The 18,515-nt window shown below is 34.0% G+C and overlaps 1 long non-coding RNA gene across 1 annotated transcript in view; it reads left to right on the top strand.

Annotated features, from left to right (window-relative positions):
* Window positions 1-736: 736 nt before the first annotated feature.
* Window positions 737-18,515, top strand: part of LOC135299107 (uncharacterized) — a 50,237-nt gene continuing 32,458 nt past the window's right edge. Inside the window, exon 1 of the long non-coding RNA XR_010361163.1 lies at window positions 737-809. This is a non-coding gene — a long non-coding RNA (uncharacterized LOC135299107). The remainder of the gene's footprint in view (window positions 810-18,515) is intronic.

Genomic DNA, 18,515 nt, shown 5'->3' with positions numbered 1-18,515 from the left:
GTCTGCTCAGTCTTTAAGTTTAAGAAATCCATATGGAAGGATTTACAAACTAACAAGAAACAGAAACCTATGGGAGATAATGATGATTAAACCAATATTTTCTGCATCTTCAGAAGTAAAATTTAAACAGGCCAAATTTGCTATAAATTATGTATCCTGCAGTTAAGTCTTGTAACTGCTGTTTTTATTAAGTCCCCAAAAAAATGTATGACAATGCTGGAATGACTCTGGTTAAAGTCAGTGGGAGCCACCTCAGTCATCTGCTTGCTTTAGGTGTCTTTCTGTCATAAAAATGACAAGATGATGTAAGCCACAGCCAGTCGTCTTGATCTTGGCTATTGTACATATGTATAAACATGTATTTCAATAGTAGAGATTAGTAATCACATCACACACAGTGCTTCTCCTTTTTTCCAAGTCTGTACAATGTGTTACTGTCTGCTAGACATGTCCTTAGTGATGTTCCTGGAGACAGAATCTGTTGGAATGCAGTAACATCAACTCTGACAAAGAAAAGCCCTTCTGACACATAAAATGTGTATGTATGGATAACCCAAAGTAACAGTACGTTTTCCTCAAGTACCGTGATAACTTTTGTGATTTGGGCTGAAATTTAAAAAGCTTGTGTCTTTGCAAAGTCTTTCTGTTGTTCTAATATTATGACTAGCTGACATTTTCAAACTGTTTCCTTTTTGACATAACTGAAGATGTAGAAACTACCATGAGCCTGCATGCAGCAAGCTGAGATTGTGACACTTCACAAAGACACATCAGAACGTAAAATGAGGCCACTGAGGGATAAGAACGAGGTATGTTACTTTTATGGCCTACTTAGCCCCGATATAGTAATTTCTATAATCACCAAGATTTTAATTAGATATATGGATAAAAAATGTATTAACTACATTACAAAAATACTTTTTTGTTTCCCAATCCCAAAAATGCATAAGAAAGCTTAAAAATGTTTCCCAAATCCTTCTTTAAAGAAAGTATGTATTTTTCTTTTCTTTTTGTAAAGAAGATTGCATTTAGATACACAGTGTAATATGGTAGGAATAATTAATTTGAAAATTTCTGCTGCAACACATTTCAGTGGTCTCAGCAGTAGCTCATAGATTAAACAATGCAGAAGAAGAAGTTCAAAGGCTTTTGGCTGTCCTAAGGAGTTAGTAGTATAAGGCTGAATGGAAAGAGAATAATTTACTAAAAACATACTGTGGGGAATAGAAAACCATTGAGTTTATACTGATAAAAATGAAAAGCAATGGTTATGGAACAGTGTGCAACCTCCATGCAGTCATAACTAAGAATTTCAGGCTCTTTTTTCCCAATCTTCTCTATCATAAGAAATGTTTATGCTGGTTAAATGAAATACTGCACAAAGGGCAGAGGAGCTGAAATATGAATGATTAAGAGTTTGATAGGTTGGGTACTGAAAGGATTTTATAACTTCCCTCTAGATCAAGTTTTTCTATTTGTAGATGTCCACTTTAAATCAGAGTAACAGACAGGTCTCCGCCTAGAGAGGAAAACAACTAGTTTGTGCAATGACTGAGTGAGAACTGATGAAACCAGTGTATGTGCAAGCTCTCTCCTGCAGCATCAAGTAACCAAACCCACCGGAGCTTTGACAGGGCATATCTGAAATTGTCTTCAGTTTCTCTCTGGCAGTGCTAACTGGGAATGCAGACTGTAACATTTCAGCCCTAGAAATGCAACCACATTGATAGCAACAGTAGAGCTCAATATGCCTGTAACAGCACACTTTTAAAAAGACTTAATTTATTAACTCTGAGATACTAAGTGCATCTGTTTTCAGTGTCAAACCTTTCAAAAGACAATGTTTATTGTACTTTAGCCTAACATTCTGTGTTAATTGATCTAATCACTCTGGTGGGTTATAACTCTGCAACAAGGAAATTATTCAAAAATATTCATTTTATGACCAATTCAAATGACATCTGAAAAATCTATCATACAAGTTGCTTAGGTTTCCTTGCAGATGTCAGGAAATGGAAACAATGTGTGGCTAGAATTGCTTTTGCTATTGTTTGAGTTTTTTTTGATGCAAAACAGCATAACCTCCTGGAGTCTCCTGAAACATCACTCCCAAATCTGCTTCATTTTTTTAAGATGTTTTACTTTAAAGCAAATAAGTAAACATTTGCAGCTTCTAGAATGAAGAAACTAAATGTATTGCACTCAGTAAAATCTCAGGACGGAGATAAAAGTAAAATAGCTCTGTGAACCCAGGAGTGAACCTAGGAGAGGGGGAATTATGGCATGAATTTCTCCCATCTGCTCATTTTGGTGAACTTCCATACTTATTTCTCCTTCTGTCAAGTGCAGATTATGACAGCTTTAGATTTTTATTTTACTTGAAAACTTTAGCAAATCTGAGCCAAAGTATCTCAAGTCAGGAGCATGATTAAGAAGTAGTCTCTTAGCCAAAAGAAATCTTAAAGGCTACCTTCTTATTGACTTTCTTAAGTATCTATTTATAAAATATTATAATCTGAAAAATCTAATCATTATTGTGGGTACATTAAAATCCTCAGCCTACTCATAATTTCTGATTAAAGACACTAAACCAATGTTTTAATTAGTTCGGTAGGACAGACTTGTAAAACTTGTTTTTATTGAGGCTCACCAGGTACTGCATCTGCCCTCCCTACAGATCTGTCAAATAGCTAAGTCAGCCTGTAGGAACTGAAGTTGTGTTGGCAAAAGGAGACTTTGGTGATTGTAACAGCCCAAGAAATTATAGACACTTTTCTTTATACTTTTGATATCTAAAGTAATATTAATAAGAATAAGAATAATATTATCTTTGTATATAGCTTCAGCTCCCCAATTTGCTGACTATTTTGAAGTTTTTTTTGAAAGTTTGTAGATTGATAGTCATCCACATAACTTGAAAATCTAATCTAAGTCCAGCATGTATCACTCTTGTTTCAGTCCCAAACTGCTTCTAAGAAAAAATAGTCAGGATATTCTCTGCAATTTTGAACACTAGTGGTATCATGTCAAGTCATTTGCTTTGTGATAGAAACCAATCATGTTCCTGATAACATAGGTGACTAATGAAGAATTTGGCTATTGAAGAATTTGCTTTTAGGGTGTGTTTAGCTCTTGGTTAATAAAAAATAAGTCTTGAAGCGTCCAAAAGAAAAATCTTCTCTTTTTTTTGCTAATCACTCAGATCTTCTGCAGATTAATTAGAGTTTTTAAAACATTTACAGGTTCAGAATAATTCAGGATATTTTCAAATAAGCAATCTCAAAAGTCAATTTGATTCATTAGAAGAGGTTAACAGAGAATTTTTTGAAAATAACTTGTATTCAGTTAAAAAGACAGCTGTGGGATTGTCTGTACTTTAATGGCTTTAATTATGCACCTGGCTACACAGAAAATATAGGTGCAGCACTGTGGGAAGTCTCTACCCTAACTGTCTATTTCTCACTTTCGTAAATGAGTACCACTTAAAATGTCATTATTGTTTCTATGTTCCTTCACAAAAGACATGCAATCATTAAAAAGTATAATATAAATAAGAAGACAACAGATATTCTGCAATATAATGGAAACCCATAAATGCTTGTGCTATTTCTTTTGCTTAATGTTTTTGTTGAATACATGCTGAAATGCTTTTTAGCATATTCTTTTTGTAGTTTTTTTTTAATGGTGTCTTGTGCCTCCCCACAATCAAATTATTATTCTTATTTAATAATTTTCTTCGATTATAGAAAACCCTTCTCTGAAGCCCCACATGCATGTGTAAGATGTTGGTCCCCACTTTTATCCTGGACTAACAGTTTCCTATCCAGATAGGGCCTGCTCACAGAATTTCACAGGCAGGGAGCATTTATCTAGCTTCATGATAAGAGACAGATTTTATTCGTTTTCTCATCTAATGCTGAATAGGTTATTTTCTTATTATTCTGTCTAAACAGTCAAAGACAACACAGTGGCTTAATTTTCTGGATTTACAAGCCAAAAAACCTCAGATCAAACCAAGACAAAATGGCACATAAGCTCAGAATTTCCTCCGGTCAGAACTTGAAATTTATGAATTTTTATTCAATTCAAGGTCTAGGGATCTAAATGAGATCAAATATTCTCTGAGATTTAGATAAATTTTAACTACTGAGAAGGTTCCCTGCCTGATTTTTTCTGATGTCTTGGAACATTGGGCAATGATGGTTTGATGTTTCTGGAAGAGGATGGGTTTTGTTGTTCCTTTTCTTTTCTTTTTTTTTTTAACTAAATAACACTGAGAAAAGGAAATGTGGACATAGATAAGAAAATGAAGAAAATGGTGCAGGTGAAACTTATTTCTTTGCCCTTGAAATAGATCACAGTTTCCTCAGAGAAAAAAAAATAAAAAGCTTAGTTACTATACATTTAGAGAACTGAATGTTTAATGTTAAGTTCTATATATTTAATTCATTTCAATATGAAAATTAATTTCTGGTTTCAAGAGACAAAACTAACCTAGTTAGGAGAATTGACAAAGTCAAAGCCAGTCTTACTGCATTACTGTGGCTGAGTACAGCTCAATTGTTTCACAGCTTAGCTCTGCTAAACACTGCCAGCTTCTATCACTGGCAATTTTTCTTTTGGGCATCCAGAAATCTATGTGATTCCCCAAGGAACCATGCTGACCCAACTGTTTCTGAAGTTGCTGCTTCAGAATAGCTCTATTAGAGGCTTAGACTGGTGCTGACTGTTCGGAAGGTGATCTCTGACTATATATCTTATGCTCTTTAGCAATTGTAGGAGGCAGTAGACCCCTCAGTCTTTAAACTAGAAAAATCCCAGAAGGGCTGTTCACAGGACTAAAGCCTTGAATTATGAGTGCTGTATCAGAAGATTACATCTTCCTAGATAAGAGAACAAAGCCTAGTCAATTCTGGCTCCTATTAGTATTAGAGAAATAGATCTACTTTAAATGCTGCTCATATAAAAACATTTTAATATAATATTAGAAGTGCTTTCAGAATATTGTTTCAAAGTTAGGAAATTCTGGAATTCATTGGTGAGCTGTGAGATGGTTTCATGCAATAGCATGCTTGATAGAAAATCAAACTCAAGAAACTATACACAGAGCTGTAGTTTTCTAGACAAGTTGTTGGGGGGGGGGGGAGGTATCTGTGTGGGTTTTTTTCCTAAATCTTGATCACCTCCTAATTTACTACGTATTACCAAAGCTTATATTAAAAAATATATTGTCTATACTTGTTTTCTGATGGCTTTTATTCTACGGTTCCAATGTTTCAAAAGCACAAACTCTGATGAATGCATTGCCCAAACACAGCACGCTCTACACACCCGGCAGTCAATCTTACTCTGACTTTCACCCCACCCTGATCCTCATCCTAAGCTCACTCTTCAGTTACCTGATGCTGAAGCTTCCAGCATAGAGTACAGTCTTTTTTTTTTTCCAAATTATTAGTATTTTATTTTGCTTTAGTACGCTTCCAGAAACAACACTAAATCCCCTTACTAATCTACACCTTATTTATTATAATCTTACCTAATATGAATGTGTATGAATGTGTGTTACAGTATTCATTTCTTCAGGCTACTCATTTCATGTCCAATTCATTCGTCCCTATAAATTCTCTCATTTCCTTCACCTTTTTGCTTGATCACCTTTGCTTTGTTTCTCTGCCAGACTCCTCCTTCCTTGTTCATACAGAATAATTTCTTTTTGCTCTCTATTTCTCATCAATCTGGTTTTCTATTTCCTCTTTTGATGCAACATATAAGCAAAACAACTCATTCCAGGGCTTCCCCAGGCTGTTCAGTCCATGCTCCTGTTTATTTGGGAACAGCTCTTAATTCACTGTCAATGTCTGTGGAACTTTTTAGTCTTTGTGCTCCCCCTCCTCATGGATCTATCAAGAATTCTATTGCATGATACCATCTCCCAGCTGAATTAACATCCACTACCCTTGTGTCAGTTCTCACTTCTATCTCACCATTTCCTTTCCTCTATAACACGTAACGTATTCCTGACCAAATCCTATCAAACACCTGATGTCTTTCTTATAAAAAAATTATTCTCTGCTCAGAGAAATTCCTAGAATTTCTTAGCTGAATTAAAGCTTCCCTTTTTGCCTTATAATAAGTGAATTAATTTAAGTGAAATCTTACAAATTAAAACTTCGTAGTCCAAGTAAAAACATATTAGGTGAAATTCTCCAGAAAATATTTGCCTTTTAATTGCATTAGGATTCTGTTTTCATTCTTACATATCACAGTTTAGCACCCCAACAAACAAATAGGTGATGCTGCAGACTACTGATAATATAGATAATTTTTGCTATATTTATAAACATTAAAATTTCCATAAATCACTTTATTCTAATCTAAAAAGAAACGTGGAGCTGACAATTACCAAGCAGTAAAAGGAAATTGTTTTACAGAGCCTCAGAAATGAGATATCAAATTTAATGACTTTTTTCTTGTTTTGACATATTTTTAATTATGTCATAGGTATTTTGTCTTTTTAAACATGATTTTTGAGGCATATGTTTGTAGTAAGAGTAAGAATAAGCATAATGAGAAAGAAATGCCTGAAACTATAACAATAAAAAATAATAAAAATAATAGGGTTAAAATTACTTTATATGCCTAAAATTTTCTAGTGTTATAACTAAATAAGCACTGGAAAATGTCATTAAAAAAACATTTAGATACATATATAATAATATTGGCATGGTTCAAATATGTCCCTATCTTATTCCTTAACAAATACAATAATTTTAATCTTCTAGCAGACCTCCATTACTGAAAGACCTAGATTATTTTAAGAGTTCTCCATATAAAGAAGATTTTTTTTTAATGATATAATAAAAACTGCTCTCAAAATACTTTATCATTAAAAGTAATATCCACCCAAATCCATGGGAATATCATTAGAAGCAAAAGCATTCTCAAGAATCTTATTGCTCTTTGTCTTCTAATGTTGGTTATATCTCTTTAGACAGCTGTTAAATGCAGTGCTGCAAAAGTAAAGGGTAACATATGCCAAATATCTGGCAGGAAAGCATCAGGAAATAAAGATCCTCAATTTCTTTCAAGACAATTATCTAGAACGGTGTAGTAAAAATAACTTGTAGAGAAAAAAAGTGCATAGATAATTGGGAAAAGAAAGACAAAAAGGAAAAACCCCAACCAAAAAAAAAAAAAAAGAAAAAAAAAAAAGAAAAAAAAAGCTAGAGCTTTCCAGAAAGAAAGGTTAGAAAAGGTTAACCATCAAAAAGTTAAGGATGTTGTCTGAAGCTAATTCCTATGTATTTCATAGAGATAAGCCACTCTCTTTGAGAAGTATCCAAAATGGGAAAAGGTAAGTAGACCTGCAAGTGCCTATTACTCTTGTAAAGAGAAGTATAAGGGCATGCTTTAAAGAAAGATAAATTTTGGATGGAAGTATTACATAATAATGCCACAAAAAGAGACAGACGCTTGAAACCTGCTAAAGACTAGAACTTTAAGCATTAAAGGAAGGTCATGGTCGACCTATTTTTGCCTGTTACAAGAGTTCCACACTGCCAGTAATGAAATTAAGCTGAAAAACATTAAAAACCCCATCACCAAAAGAGCTCATAGCAGAAAAAAAGCAGTTATTCTTGATGAAAAGTACTTAAATACTAAATAAATATCATTTAAACCTCAGACCTTAAATATTGAATGCAATTTCATTTAGGCACAGGGGAAACATTAAATGAAAAGAGGTCACCTGTGTGAGGCAGTAAAGAGGCAGAGACTTTTTCTGGGTACAGGTCTGTCACCTTGTCTTCCAGAACTCTTTATAGCCTCTCTTTCAACATGTGATAAAGATAAGACTTTAAAGTACAAGGAGTGAAAGCAGTAGTGAGATTGACTTGAAATAACTCAGCGAATCATTGAATGGTTTGGGTTGGACGCAACCTTTAAAATCATCTAGTTCCAGCTGCCCCCCATGGGCTGGGACACATTTCACTAGAAGAGGTTGTTCAGAGCTACATCCAGCCTGGCCTTGAACACATACAGAGATGAATATTTGATCAAGTCATCAACTTTGAAATCTTGTTAGATATTGATTGTAAATTAAATTTTAAAAAACCTTTTCATCTCAACTGATTAGCCAGATCATTTCATCCCAGTGGAAATTGTACAGGCAGTGTAATGTTTCTCACCAGTTCATTTTTCTCCCATGTTCTGGACAAACAGTTTCTTAGATGAAACATTTAATTCTTCGATTGCTAACATAAGCCAATACCGAAGTCTTTTAAAGGAAGAAAGATGTATAAAACTTTTACTGTGAAACACTTTTTGCAGAAATGGATTATTCTGTCCCATATTTTCATTTTTCTACTCAATTATTTTCACCACTTCCTTTGAAGATTTGGAAGGACTGACTTTTATCAGGCATAGTCCATTGGTGTGATGAAATGAGATAATTCAGCTTCTTATTATGGAAGTGGTGTTCTTTTAAATAGCTGAGTATTAGCCATCAAAAAATGTTTTCATCAAATGGTCTTAATACACCATGGTAGCATCTTTACCCCAGTCTCATTCTGTGGAAACCATTCTTTAAATATGATATCAGCAAAATCATTGTAACACCAGTATGTGAGCTTCAGTAAAGCTCATGGTTTAAAACACCATTTCTGGCTATTTAAAATTGTTTCTTGTGTTCTGCATACACAAAGACTAAAAACCTATATAATATTTTACAATTTCACTGTTTTAGCTAAAATTAATGCCTCAAAAGCAAAGGCCCAATTGACTCCTTTATATTTCAATAAATAACAGAGTAAATATTCCGTTTCCTGAAGAAGAGATTTATGTCCTAAGGAGTAATAATAGTTTTAAAGATCTCAATATTTATTTTCTTAATGAAAAATTCACCACTACCTTAATGACTGTAGATGCTTTAAAGTGAAAAATGTAAGATAGCTTTCCAAGCTTGCAACTGATCAAATTTTTTTCGAACATTTTAACTTTCTGTATAAAATTAATATGCAGATGTGCTTATCTCTTCCTTTTTTTTAATGCTTTAATCACTGTGTCCTAAGAGTAGTTCCTCTTGATCTGTTTTTATCTGCTCTCACTGAAAACTGCCATAGCCACCTTTAAGTACGGGCTCTGAAGAAAAAGGTCTTACTGAGAAAAAAATCCTATTAAAATATACTACAAAATTATTAAAATAACTCTTTAAGGAGGACATATAATGGAAGAAAGGTAATGTTAAAGCTCATCTCAGAGACACAGTACTAAATAAAGATATGTTTTCTACTGGCAATTCTAGACTGTGATCACTATGATCACCTTTCTAAATTCTATTACTCTGTTTTCTAACCTACAGCTATGAAGTGTGGTTAGATTTTAAGAAAATGCAAGTCAGAATATTTTTCAGGCAATATTGAGTTATGTTGTGCTTATCACAGCTGATTGCTATGTGTTACCTGAAATAAATACACTAGATCAGCATCTATTTTTTTGGCATGTGCACATTACCCACATAAAAGCACTTCCACTGTCTGTAAAGCATCTGGTTTTGTCTTTTGGTTTTTACGCATAAAAATCAACCCCATTCCACACCAAACTTTCTAAGTTGATGTCTTGGCAAGGGTCTTTTAGAAGCCACAGACTTCATGGAGAACAGCCCTTCCTTCACTGATACTCGTTTCCCATATCATTTGAGCTCTTTGCTTCATGCCCTTCCTGGAATAATTTGTACTCAAAATCCATTTACATCCCCTTCTTCTTTTTTACTTAATCTCCCAGGAGCTACTCCTTGCTCTGATTCTCCATTTAGCTGGCCATCTATCTGACCTCTAACTATGCTCTTACCTTGGCACTCTGGGTTGCAGTACATGAATTTTCTATTACTTTGGCCTGTTTTTAAACCACAACTCATTTGGTCCTCATATTTCCTTTTTTTTTTTTTTTTTTGTGGTTTAGGCATTAGTTCACACATCAGTTCTTATGGTTAACATTGTCTTCAAAACAAGCCCAGTGCAGATTTAACCATGCAAAAACTAGATCATTTTACTCTCAAGAAATAGCATCCCTTGAATATTCTAGTCTAACACAAAGAGGTATTTCATCCTCCTATTTTAGCTCTCAATTATTATTGAAGAAATACAGAATATAGAAAAAGTATGCAGAAAAAAAATGTAGACAGTAGTAAAAATTTTTGCAATTTTTTTTTACCTTAGACATAAAAAAATAAATAAAGACTTATTAGCCTTTGTAGGCTAATCTGCAAATTTGCATCTGGTTCAGGTGAATAAAGTAATGAATGTCACAAAGTACAACACCAAGCTGAGAGTCAGATTCCATCTTTTCATATGTTAACACACTGATGCTGGAATCAAGGGCTTCAATTACTGAACATCAAAAGTATAAACTAATCCTGAAACGATGAAGACTTCGATCCACTGTACAGCTACTTAGCTCTGAAGTGCTCTTCAGCCTTGCCATTATGCATCTAAATAGAGGACAAAAGTCATATATCTACTACCACTTTAGCTAAACCTCTGAAAATATAACAAATTTATCTGTTGTCTCTGAGAGGTGTTTATATGAGTTACCTTTGTCTTGGCAGCTGAAAGAGGAAAAGATTCTTTCAGAGGAAAGAAATCTTTCTCAAATGCTAACCACTTATTACTAGAATAAAATGGAACACATTTCACAAATGCATTTTCCCCTTCTCTCTATGTTAAATATATATAAACCACTGAGTTGTTTTCCAGATCGCAGAATGTAACTTGGTAACTGGTTTAATGTACTTTAACATCTGGTTCCTAGCTAAATCTTATACCCTACAAAGTGTCAGCCTAGAAATAGCTGCTTGTTCAGAGCTAGTGAGACTTGTCACAGTTAAATAGATTCTTTTCCTTTTCAGCCACATAATTCAATTAATAACTCCAATTTCTAGGAGCTATAAATGAAATATGCTTGCTTGGTTGCTTTTTTTTTCACTTTAGTACAGATTTTAAAACTCTTAAGTGTTCTCTTTGAATTAGTTTTCTATGCAAACTGCGTTAACATTCAATGCAGAAAATCTGCAGTTACTGCAATTGGCCACAACCTACTTAGAATAAAAAGGAACTAATCAATCAGAAAACTCATTCTCCTCTCTATGATAAGGCAAGCTGTTTCCATACATTCAGAGTGGATATGCTCCACCTGTTTGTTCAATGAAATGCACTAGATTTAAGTGGCAATTAAAACTCACGGCTCTTGCCTCAACATCAGCTGCCAGGAAATGCCCCACCCATATGAAAATTTTGCTTAATTAACAAAGGAAAAAATGTTCTATGACTACTTAACACATGGTTACTTTGCATTAAGGGCTTTATATTTCCTTTTTTATGGGAACAAAGCCATTCAATTTTATGATTTTCCTCACTTATGAAGCACTCATAAATATGAACTTGATTCTGGAAGTTGCTGAGCATCTGGCCCAGGTCCAGAAAAGCACTTCAGTACATTTTTTAAGTATGAAACTAATCTTAGGGTTTAAGTGACATTATCCCAGCTGCCAGTGTGGTTTCATGAATCAGTAGGACTGGGCAGGAAGGATAAGTCTTTGGAAAACAAAATTTCTGCCCTTTCATTCAGTTCACTGCAGGCATAGTAGAATTATGGTGCTTTCCATAACCTGGAAGACTGCTCCTTTGCTTTTATTATTATCTTTTATTCTTTAAGCAGTGAGATGCTGGCCTTGTTTTTAGCTGTGATATGGTAAGTATTGTCAGGTACAACAGAAAATTGTGTGAAAAAATGTGTTTCTTGAAATAACTGACAAATATGCCAGAGTATACCAGAAGAGATGACAGTTCTGATTTATTCTAAGTCTAGTCATTGTTCATATTCCAGTGAAAAACTGGATTTGTTTCATAGTCCTTATCACATCACAACTTACAGAATCCTTATAGGAAACTCTGTCTGTCTTAAGAGCAGTTCCACTCCTTCATAAAGAGTATGATAAGAGCTTGTGCTCAATTATACCTAGGTGCATAATTGCGCACAAATTTAAGGATGCCCATTGACTGCAGAATCTGTACTTCCTTTTTTCACTGCAGCACTTGATCCACATGATCCACAGTCCTTCAAAGTCAATAGTTTGGGTAGGCTTGAAGAATATATGAATGGTTTCACTGGCCAAGATCTAGAGTCATTACTACCTAACATTATTTTTCCAGCAGTGAACCAAAGTAAATGTGCAGACCAGAGGACTTGAAACAGGACCAAGTTATAGAAACATGCCCTGAAACATCCTCTGAGGATTTAACTACTTCTTTCATGTGAAAGAATTGCTCAGCTCAGGTATGGTAGATCTCTTTAGCAACTCATGGTTTATCCTTTCAATCTTTTCTGTAGCTTCACTAAAACCCTCTAGACTTGTTAAATCCAGAGCATGCTGTTTCAAAAATCTGTTAAAAAAGAGACATCTTTTTCTATTTTTAACCTGGCTCCTATTAGCTAGAAATTTTATGAGTCTCTTTCTGAATCTGTCAAGTGTGATCATCACAGTGTTGAGTTTTTTATCTCAATCCACCCTCTTCATGCCAAAAATCTTATTCTACTGAATTTAATTTCATAATCTTCCTACATTGTCTTTCGCTAGGTCACCCTATTGTAATCCACTCCTTTGAAGGAGGAAACAATAAGGTTTTCCATGGTGAGTATTTCAGTTAACTAGTTTTGTAAAGAGTTTGCTATTTGAATTGCCACAGTAATTAATATGTAATAATTGATTTTTAGCAACTGATATGTCAAAGCTTTACACCGAAACCTATTTGTCTGAAAAGCTTTAATTCCTTGTCTTTCCTCACCTGTGGCTTTCATGGAACTGTTGCATTAATTGCACTGTATAGTAGTTGATCCATTTAATATGAACTGAAAAATACTTTCCTTAGAGTTGGATCAGATCAAAACCAGAAACTTTTTTCATTTTTTTTTTGTCATATTCATGACTTTTAAAAAAATTGTTTGAAAATGGTTAGATGAGAAGATAACAAACAATATACACAGTATTATCCCTCTCAGGGACTCTAATACAAGCAAATTATTGAAAGATAGAAGGAAGATTACTATTTTAGTTTTTTAACTTAAAAAAAATGATGTGTGAATTAGTTTAAAATATACAGAGTTCTAGAGCATGAACCTGAATTTAAAGCTTTTCAGAACAAACAATAACTGTGACCACTTTTGCCAGAAAGTATATTGTAATTCATTCATTAATTAGTTTGCCTAGGAGGGAGATAAATCTTTCCTATAAAACCAGGTATTGCAGTGAACTATTTCTGTCATGTTAGTGTAAAACTTCAACAGATGTTGTGCTTTGGAAGAACTTGGATTAATTTTATTTTCATGTGAATGCTTTTATAAAAAAAAAAAAAGTTGTGTGCAAAGAATATCATAGCGGTGATTTGTCTGATCAAAGAAAATTTTATAGCAAACTAGGGACTTAAAAATTATCATTTTGATTAATATTGAAATTGGTTAAGGTCTCTTTAGGAAGCAACATTTGTAAGGGTAAAATAATTTCATCTTCTAATTCTTCTAAAAAGAAATTTCAGTCCACAAAATGAAAGAAATCAAAAGAAAATAAATCATAAATTTAAATTAAAAATAATTTAGAATATATTGACTTTTATCCCCTCACAATGGAATTCACATAAATATTGTGTAAAAATAAATACCAGTGTTCAGATAGCATACTCTGACAAAGACTAAAACTATCCTATCAGCTCTTTAACCAAACCTGTAATTAAGTTTGCATTCCACACCATTAGTTCTTATTTACAAGAAAATGAATCAAAAGCTGTTCACCCTTAAAGTCACAACCCCTAAACTTGGTGGTTGGTTAATGAATGGCTTATCCTGCTTTTTGAATAGCTAGTCTGTGGGACTATAGCTAAAAAATGTGACTGAACCACTGCACAAGCTGTGGTTCAGTGCTGCAGGACCTGACAGATTCTCTTTATTGAGGCTTAGTGATGTCAGATCTGTACTGGGATGAGGCTGAAAAAGACTCACTGTTTCTTAGATCAAAGAAAAAGCAGTTGGAATATTGATAATATTCTGAAAAGAAATAAAAATCCTAATTAAACTATTTGATAAGATGGGTTGAATATATTGATTCTGTAACACATTTCACTGTTTCACCTGTCTAAAGTCTTTCCATTATTTACTTTGGGTCTGGTGCCTCTGTCTACTGCTCTGTTCTCATGCAGAGTAACTCCAGTAATGCAACAGTGCCACTCTTGCATTCTAGGTTGAGTGATGATGATCAGTGAACTCTGAATTGGAGAGAATGATCTCTAAACACCGGTATTGCATTTGATGAAAGATATATGGTGGAAATAGTTGGTGACAGAAATAATCAGTGTTTTCATGCATAACTTGAAACTGCAATTAGAATATGATAAGAATGATATAAAAAGAAAAAGATAAAAAGAAAAAAGTAGTACTGATTGGCAACATGTACATGCAATGCTGCTCTAGTAGTTAAACTGGCTCATGGATTCCTTTCCTTTAATTCAAGATGTAATTTTTTCCATTATGCCCCAAGGGCCTCTCAACTATGATGATTCAGCTGGTTGCAAATTCAACACCAAAACCATTTGGTCTTCTTTTCATTGGTCTTATAACCCAGTTCAATAGAGTGTTTTAGTTCAGTGTTACATAAGCACAGACCACAGTGCCACAGATGCTCCACAACAGTGGATGTAAGTGACAGAGGTAGGCAAGATCTAAATCTATCAATCACACCATCAAAAGTAAGTGCACCATGCCAACCAGAAAGGAGGAGCATATGGAGTTTAAATTGATCTTCAAATGAATTTTATACATAGAAATGTTATTATTTCAAAGCTATAATTAGTATAAAAATATTTTCTCTAAGTTTGTCTCAAGTTAATCTGTACTCTTCTTACATGCTATACTAATACTAATTTTTACATTCTCAGTTTTTGTATTCTAAAATTATAGCCATTCTCTTCACTCTATTCAATCTATTCCTCACTTTCAGTGTCTTCCCTATTTTCAGATTCTTCTTTGTATTCATAGCAATATGTGTTCTGTCCATGGAATCTAAAATACAGTATTTCTTAAAAACATTAGCTGCAAGCTCTGGATTTATCTGATCTGATGATCTCAAAATGACAGGGTAGTTTTTCTCTACTGCATTTTTTTTCCTGTAGGAACAGGATCATGTTCCTTGTCAATAGCCATTCTGAATATGAAGATTTTAACCAGTTTTAAAGGGCATTTTCTCTGTTACATAGAGAGTTTTGATGTCATTCCTCTTGATAAAATTACAAGATCAATATTCATTTTCTTGACAGTATTCTTCACAGCTGGCATTAGATGACCTCTGAATTAATCTAGGACAATTATTCTTCTTTTTCTTTACAGCAAACCTGATCTTCTGGTCCAAATATTGTTCAGTCAGTCCTTCATTAAATCTGTAGATATCTATCCTTGATTTTGACACCTCACAATTATTCCAGTAGCCAGTTACTCATTCAGCATTGCTTTGTGCTTCCATATCACATACAGAAGCAATATTAGACCATCCCTCAATACTGCCAACATTACTGTATCAAGCATTTCTTCATTCACCAAAGCTTTGATAGTGGTAGATTTTGTACCTACTTTTTCAGTGATACAGTGGGTGTTAGATAAAGTAAATCAGTTTTCTTATTTGGCTCAGCAGATAATAAAGTAGAAGAACTGAGGATCTTTCCTATAGACAAAAAAACACTTTCTGGTATCATTTGAACACAACACTCCTAATTCGTCTTGACTTCTTCCTGTGAAAAGTTTTGTACTTGTGCTAGCTCTTGATCTTTCTGTTTAATCATTTCCCATGTATTCAGATTTTCATTTCTTCTTTGACTGTACACAAATTATACAACTTTTTTCGCACTCTCTATGGCAGTATCCTCTTATGGGTCCAACTGATTTAGTACATAAAAGCTTTCATTTTCATTGTTTCAAAGGTAGGTTCTCACTTTTTTTTTCTGTCATTACATTTCTTTTAAGCCTTACCTCTGTAATTTGTTTTCTACACATCATACCAGCTCTAGTTGAAAATTTGCATCATATCAGCTTCCTATACCTTTTAGGGTATTCTCTTCTGCTCTTGTACCTCTCATCTCAGGAAAAACTGTAATATCACAATTCAATTATAAGATTCAGGGAGATTTATAAAACTGCCATAAATGCCAGTGGAACTGCCTGAACTAAAGTAGGTCATCCAGCTGAACGAGTGAGGAGATGAGGAAAGCGGCAAAAATCATGGGTTTGCTCTATCCCACCATCTTCATCTGGGCACATGTGATATATATCAAGTCAAGGCATCATTAGTGGCTTGATAAGGAAAATCAAACGTGAATATTTAGATTATAAATACTTTCTGCAGTCCGGCTGCTGAAATTTGAATGACAGGTTTCCTAATGACTCCAGTACCAAGAAAAAGAAAATAAAACCTACCTTTGAGGTCCTTGGATTGAATAGAAGCTGTAAATTGCCTGGCAGTAGGTGACATAAATTGGAGCTGCAGCATGTGCTGGAGTTGTTAGGCACAAAATACTCATTAGCATCATTAAGAATTCAGACTTATTGCTTAAATATTATAGTCCTCTCTCCTAGATTCTATGATACTTATTTGAACTTCAATATATAGTTCACTCTTCATACCAATATGATAGAGACAGCCTTTGGAGATTGATCGTTTTCTTTAGTCCTTCCAAAGAAAAGGAAGGTGCAGAAAAAGACAACATTAAAAGTTGTTACTGAACATTAATTGCAATATGAAATATAAAATTCTACTGTGTCTGCTGCTGGATAATTCTCTATTTATTGACTTGATATCAGAAGTATAGTCTCTGTATATTTGAATAACTGTTAATAGTATAGGCTTTGACAGAATGAACTGTCAAAACAGAAATTGTTTCACTGGTTCAGAAAGACAGACCTCAGCTGTGGTTTTCCTGTTTAAAGCTACAGTCCTTCTTCTTCTTTTCTTTTCTTTTTTTTCCTTTTTTTTTTTTTTAAGGGGAGAAAGTGACATCAATGGCAGATAATACCTAATGTGTCAAGGTTGCCAAGTAACAGGTTAGATGTGTCAGTGAAGGCTGTTTCTATGAGAGAAATTCAGTAGGTTATAGTTTCAAGTACCTGGAAATAAATTTACACTGTCTGTCTGCCTGTCTCAAACCAATGAAAATTCATGTAGTCAAAAAAAGGATACAGCACACCCTTAAGACACAAGTCTGATAGTTTGAATCACTTCTAAATCTTAAAAACAGTGAAATTATTAACATATCCAGTTACAATTTCCAGAAAAAAAAAAAAAAGAATGGAAAAATCACTTGAGAGTATTATTTTCTGTGTGAAGTTACTTGGATTAAAGAGTTACTATAAGCAAAATTGCTGAATCAATTTTGAAAGATGAGAATTTGATTGAAAAGAATAACAAGGTGACACATGGCCAAATGACTGTGGAATTTATTACGTGTAGTCACTAATTTTTGACAGTGACTTTCCTGATTCATAACATACACTCAGGCCACATTAGGGGAGTTTTGCAGTGATGTGTAGTGGACAAGACAGTGGAAAATATCTCCAATAATGTTTTTCTTTATGGAATAAATTATTTCAGTATAAAATCTGATGCGAATGTTTGGAAGAACTTTGGAGGATAGGATTAGAATTCACAGCATTCTTGATAGATCAGAGAAACAGATTTAACTCATTAAATTAAAATTCAGTGAGGACTGAAGATAAGCATAAAGAACTATATGGAGGAATTAAGGCAGTAGGTCCTTCCAGGGGTCCATTGGCCTTTTGCTGGACATTGATGAGCAAGAGGATTCCTTTATCTTTCTGATAAATGAGCTTACAATGAGAGACAACATACATTATGTTGGACTCTTTGTTAACAGCTTTCTAACTATAAAGAAAGAGCTCATGTGTGTCCAATATGGCCACAATGGTTTTAGGTCCATCCAGGTTTGAACTGCATGGGGAGACCTTAAATTGGATACTTATGAGTGTGCCAGAGCCAACCACCTATGATCTATGCATGAAGCAGCTAAATTAGACATATTTTTGCATAGATCTTTGCTGTGTATCTGGCCAAGAAATTTCTCTGCATACAGAAATGACATTCACCGTAGTGCAGGCTTGAATTTTCATAAGATTTAAATTTATTGAATGCCAAGCCGCATTTGGATGTACTAATAGTTTTCCTATACTTTATAAAAATTAAAAATTATGCATACCACCTGAAAAATACAGAAGAGTAAGTATTTTGGAAGGCAGGCTAAAAGCTTATTCCAATGCACTGTGAGTGTGTGTCTGCCTACTGTAAAATGTATCATCAAGGGAATAGAATAAAAAGGAAAAACCAGAAATAATATCCACAAAGTTTTAACTGAAATCTAGTAAATTCAATGCATATCACCCTTGCAAGACGTTGTCTACATACCTCTAACACT

The sequence above is a fragment of the Passer domesticus genome, chromosome 4, assembly GCF_036417665.1.
Source record: "Passer domesticus isolate bPasDom1 chromosome 4, bPasDom1.hap1, whole genome shotgun sequence".
In the NCBI taxonomy this organism is placed as follows: Eukaryota; Metazoa; Chordata; class Aves; order Passeriformes; family Passeridae; genus Passer; species Passer domesticus.
The sequence above is the reverse complement of the archived record's forward strand: the minus strand, read 5'-3'. Positions and strand labels throughout refer to the sequence as shown.